This window comes from Cydia amplana, chromosome 18 (assembly GCF_948474715.1).
Source record: "Cydia amplana chromosome 18, ilCydAmpl1.1, whole genome shotgun sequence".
NCBI lineage: Eukaryota > Metazoa > Arthropoda > Insecta > Lepidoptera > Tortricidae > Cydia > Cydia amplana.
In genome coordinates this window covers 5,130,743-5,136,742 of record NC_086086.1, presented here as the reverse complement: position 1 = coordinate 5,136,742, position 6,000 = coordinate 5,130,743, and the positions used below count along the sequence as shown (strand labels likewise).

The 6,000-nt window shown below is 34.7% G+C and overlaps 1 protein-coding gene across 1 annotated transcript in view; it reads left to right on the top strand.

Annotated features, from left to right (window-relative positions):
• Window positions 1–1,013: 1,013 nt before the first annotated feature.
• Window positions 1,014–6,000, top strand: part of LOC134656302 (SKI family transcriptional corepressor 2) — a 40,639-nt gene continuing 35,652 nt past the window's right edge. The window contains exon 1 of the mRNA XM_063511811.1: window positions 1,014–1,324. The gene's annotated coding sequence lies outside the window, so the exon portion shown is untranslated. The remainder of the gene's footprint in view (window positions 1,325–6,000) is intronic.

The following is a 6,000-nucleotide window of genomic DNA, read 5'->3' as shown; positions in this document are numbered from 1 at the left end:
TTAGGAGTTTTAAGGGTACCTAATATATCAAGGGACGAGGCCTTCACCTGTGAACATGGGGTTCTTGAATAAATAAATAAAAATTAATCAAGAACAAAAAATTAAGGTTCAAGAAATAAAAGGCTTTTTAGTTTTATTTATTACCTATTTGTTTATATCAAGGGAACCATAGGTCTGTCTCCATTAACATTATATTGCTGTTGCAGCGTTGCTGCAGCAAGCGTGAGTCTGACTTAATGTATCTACGGAACCCTTGGAACGCAAGTCCGACTCGCACTTGGCCGGTTTGTTTTTGTGGGTGTATAACCCCAATACATCTTGTAGGTATATGTATAACAATACCTGTTAGATTTATACATGAGAACCAAATCAAAACAGTGAACAGTGCGAGAACTAGGTAGGTATTGTTTAGGTGTGAATTTAGGTAGTCGCGGCCAGATGAACCCGCATATTAAGGAGGGAGGAACTGAGACTTAAACCTGACTCTACCTATATATCTTTAATACTGTTTTAACTTACCCACTAATGCGCTTTAATTCTACAAAAATTCTAAGTAAACAAAATTAAAACAACGTATGGTGAAATTTATTAAAGAATACTTTTATTTTTTAGCTTGTCCGCGATACAGGCCATGCCTAGTGCGGGGTTCACTGTAACGTGCCTGTTAAACTTTTATTGTCAATAAAAATATTGTTATTGTTACATAAATGAGTACCTAACTAAAACAATATAATAGGGATGTAGTAGTTGAGAGATGTACCAAGTAAAAAATACTAATCGAATTTAAACTGTGGTGAGACATACTAACATTGAATAATTTTACGGTTTAGACTCACTTGTTTTAAACCGTAAAATTATTCAATACTATACCAATTTGATTCAAATGGAAGTAGTAAGTAGGTAAAATTCTAAAAGGTTTAGTCTCAAGGTAAAGCCTAACTTACCACCTACCTATGCGTCTGTATACATCTTATGCACGCACAATTTGACCTACATAGAGCATTACTAACAATTAAAAACATCCAGACGTTGTTTACTCGCGCGCCGACATTGATGCCTCCATAGTAATTTCAATCACAAAATTAATTCTCCCGCCCGCCTTAAATAAGTAGCGGCGCCCAATCGATAGCGCGGGCGGGAGCCGGCGGGCGGCGGTTTGGGGTAAATAAAGTTTTAGGAGGCCTCTGATTGGTGGGGCTAGGGGTGGTGGGCGGGGCTTAGGGTGGAGCTTGGGTTAGTGCGGGGTAGATGGCAGTGCAGGTCCGGGTGTCGTGGGGACGACATGCGAGTGTCGTTGTGAGTGAACTGTGCTGTGATACTTCAGGTTGGTAGCTTTTATAGTTTTGAATTAGTTTTTTTTGGTAACTTATCCGTTTAAGTAGGTATACCTATCTATTTATTCACCTTTATTTTTTATAAGGTGAATTTTTATGGGAAATGTAGGTAGTTTGAATTGTTACGATACGATTGTTGTTGATTTAGGTGTAGTTAGATATACTACAATTAAAAAAAAATGTTTCACGATTCGTTTATTTTAAATTTTTTAATAACACAATTTCTTCCTTAAATTTCCTCGTTGTTGTGGTGTGGACGTTGATCCGCCAACGCGTGATCCCGTTGAAACTTATCGTTACGGAGCGAAGCGTGTGGAGCAATCTTCCACTTAAAAATACGTGAGTGACCCGTTTTAGTTGGTATATTTGACATCTTTAAAGTACCTAACGTACAGTTTAAACGTATTATAGTTTTAACGTATGTAGGTACGTAGGTACGTACCCGAATGTTACTAATGTTACTATGTATTAGGTACCTACTCTGCTGTTCAATGCAACCTAAATAATTTCAAAATAATGAGTGGCTAGTTATTTATTTTCAAAAAAATAAAATAAAGGTGATGTTTTACCTCGTCTCTCGTTGTGCCCGAACCGCAAGTTTTTTTTAATTTTGAGAGTGTACTTTTTGTTTTATTTCATTATGTCGACGCGTCTTGCCGTGTTGCCATCAACATGGTGCAGATTATATAAAATAAGGAGTTTCAGGACATGTACTAAATTAAGTAGGGATGTTTTTTTTTGCGATTCAATCCTATGGTTGTTGTTGGATAGCCCATTATTCAATTTTTACAGTGAGTCTACAGATAGAATTATAAAACAAACGGCTATCAGCCAGCCTATTATGGATAGCTTTATCCATCTTTATCCACGTGATAAAATAACTGTCACTGTTTAACACCGTGGGAAAGAAAGTGACGGACACCGTTTTATCACGCTGTCACGTAGACAAGAACGACCATCATATCCGTACTGTTCTTCATTATTTTTTCTCCATTTTTGTCGACCGGATTTTGAAAGAAATGAATGTTTTTTTTAATGTTTTTTTTTTTAATTATCTAAATACACTTTTTTCGTATCTAGTTTGCTGTGAAGGATCTTAGATATACGAAATCTACATATTTGGGTTCATCTTTGACGTCTCGAAAAACGTGTCGAGGATTTTAATTTTAAACTAATTAACACAAAAGTTATGGCCAGAAAACCAGTTTTTATCTCGAAGACTATGAACTTTGAAGTAAATATGGGATACTATATTGCTTAAAGCCGTTGCTGTTAATATGATAAAAGCTACAAATAACAATAGAAAACTAAGGGATTCTGATCGAAAAGTCATTGACGTGGGGGATCCCCTTAAAGACTATTCTGTTCTCCTTATTATTAAAATATTTTGTATTAAAAATAAATATTTTTAAAACGATATTCACACTTAGATTTTGTTTTATTTGTCTATTAAATTGTTAATAAATCCACTCGAATAAACACCAGCACGAAAAGACCCGCTATAGTGAATAAAACATAACAAATAAGTAATTGAATGTCCCTGCCGCCGCCGGCGCTTCCAAGTGTTAAATTATATTTTGCTTTTCCCTCTTATTAACACTGCTGAAGTGGATCATTTGTTACTGACTAGTTTAAATTCATTGATTATGATTGTAAATGAGATTTAAATAGGTATATTAATACAAAATAATTTAATTTTAATTTATTGAGAAAATGATTTAAAATTATGAATTTATCTATTTTAGAATGTAAAATGTATTGATTTACATTAGTTTAGAGACGTTTTTCGGGAGGCATGGAAGATCTGCATGCAGTAACTACGGATGCCAGGGTTTGGCTGTCTAACCTAGATATTAAGCTATAGATAGATGTACGCATATTGTTAATCCTTGTAAATGTGATTTTATTTTTCATTAAAGCCATACGATAATAATCATATTTACATTTAGTATTCAAGTTAACTCTAAAACTAATAATAATGCTGTCATTAAATTAATTAATTTAATTTTATAAAATATACACACAAGGTTTTTGAATTTATGAAATATACACACAAGGTTTTGGGCTGTGCACTTTTTGAGGTGGGGAAAAAATGTTAAACTAGCGAGAAATCACGTGACCGTAAGACGGACACGTGACCTGATCGAAAAACTGTTACATGTAATGTCATTGAGTTTTTCTTTATTGATTTAAATGCTATCTAGGGAGTTTCGCTCTAACTGGTTTTAATATAACTCGAGTACTAACAGTGATGTGCTTAGGGGTTTCACGTCATGCGACGAAATAACGCTAGTTGGCGTTAACCTCAACTATACTATAATTTCAAATATTAAACTACAAAATTTGAAATCATTGGTAGGGTTATTAGTTAACTATAGGTACGTAATAAAATAATTAAATACTCAAACAAAATTGGAGCATCCTGTGCCCAGGCGAGTGCAGTCCGGTCCGGCCAGAGCGGCCGGTCGGCAGAACAATAGGATAAGGAAAAATGTTATTTATTTAGCGCTCAGTGCAGTGGTGTCGGTTGTTGTAATTTAAATGATAGATTAAGTTGAGCATGTTATGAATGTAAGTAGTTTCTTAAGTTAAAAGATATGATATTCTATTGTTGTATAAAATCTACCGCGGATGGAGTATCGAGACAAACCTTACTGGGCCCCTATTCGACATGTGCAACTGTCAAATTTCGCGTCATTTGAAATTCAACTGTTGAAGTTCATTTGAAGTTCATCAAGTGCTGAAGTTCATTTGGTACAAACAATAATTTAACAAAAAACAACTTTGATTTATTATTACTTTAAGGTTTATAATGGTTTGGTTTGGTTGTCACCTAACTGTGGATTGCTAATGTCAAATTTTGACAAGTAATGATTCCAAATGTAGACTTGTTTCTCTATGACCTTCGGCTCCATCTTGGAGTTTTTGACGTGCGAAAGGGTAATTTATAGCAAAGAGTAAAACTTTTTTTTTTTCAGTACGTAAGTTTACATGATTAATGACATCTTGTGAGCGATAGACTAACGAATGCGCTGTAGGCGATGCGGCGGCGAGTAGTGGAACTTACGTGACAATTTCCATCAATCAAAAAGGGACTACATTGCTGATGGTCGATAAAGGCTATTAATAATTGAATTTTAACAGCAAGAATGCCTTATTGACAAGCGATCTTTTTGTTGAACCCACACCTACACGTCAAATAATGCTTGCTCCACACATTCTCCTATAAACGCGCAAAATTGTAAAAAAATGAAACAATTTACTCATCACCTCTCTCAACTCAAGCTGCCTATTTCTAAACCACGTTAATAAACCACAAGTTGTACCTTAACACATTTCGTAAACCACATATTCAGAAAAGTCCGTATTTTATTACTAAGTGGAACATGAATAGCTTGTATTACTTTTTTGGCATAAAAATAATCTAAATTAGTCAAAATATTTTGACTAAATATTGCGCTACTGCTACCTACTATATAGGTACCTACTACCTTAGTAACTTGGTAACTTTGTCAGTCACCAACTATTTTGATGCTATCTACAAAGAGCATCAAAATAGTTGGTGACTGACAGGTCAGGCTCCGGTCTTGGTAAGTAATATAGTCAAATACAGTAGGTCATAAGACCTAACATTACTACCAAGACCTAAAAGTACCTATTGTTTAATATATATCTACTCAGAGATGATTTTTAATTAAAGGAGATTAAATACATATATGTTATTCAACTACAAATAAAAAACATTGATCTATTTCAGTTTACACATTTTTTTTCGTTTAATTTTAATAAAACATTAAAGTTTTTAAGCATTCAACTTTATTTAATTTTCTTCACTTTATTATTTTCTGATATTTAGGTAGGTATGGTGTTTCAGGTTGGTAACAGGAAATAAGAAAACCACACCTCTCCAAAAACTCTGCTGGTGATTCACATCTGTAAGTTTAAACATGAAACATGATAAAAACACTTAAATTCAAAACTTAATGTCTGGGAGACCGAGTTTTGCTCTGGAAACATATAATAACCCAAAAATGCGCGTTTTCCCAGAGATAAAACCTAGCTAGATCGATTTTGCGCCCCCGTAAACCTCCATATAGCAAATTTCATCTAAATCCGTTTAGAGCCGTTCCCGAGATCCCCGAAATATATATATACATATAAATAAATAAATAAATATACAAGAATTGCTCGTTTAAAGGTATTAAAAACTTATAAATAAATTATTAGCCCTAAATCCTGGTAGTGAGTGTAGTGACCTACCAAGTGCGGTAGGGTGCCCTTCTGCAGGCTGGCCGCTTGCCCCGCTGGATAAGAATGCTGATCCGCATCATCAAAAGCATACAGATATAAAGCGCTTTGACAGCTCCTCATAGAAGCAACGCGCGCTAGGCCGTACGCCATAAATCTAAGCTAAAGTCTTAAATTCGAGATCATGAACATGAAATATTGTTCGCTATAATATTAAAATCATAGGTATTAGACCTATGATTTTACTATTATAGCGAAAAGTTAGCAGGAGACGGCCGTGCCGTGGTCGTGATAGGTACAGCATGCGTGGACCAGACAAGCAAACCCTGAATTATGTCCCTACCTATTTTACTATACCTTTGTTCACCATTATGTTCACCTATGTATATTTACTCTTCTTTCCAAGATAATCATCTTT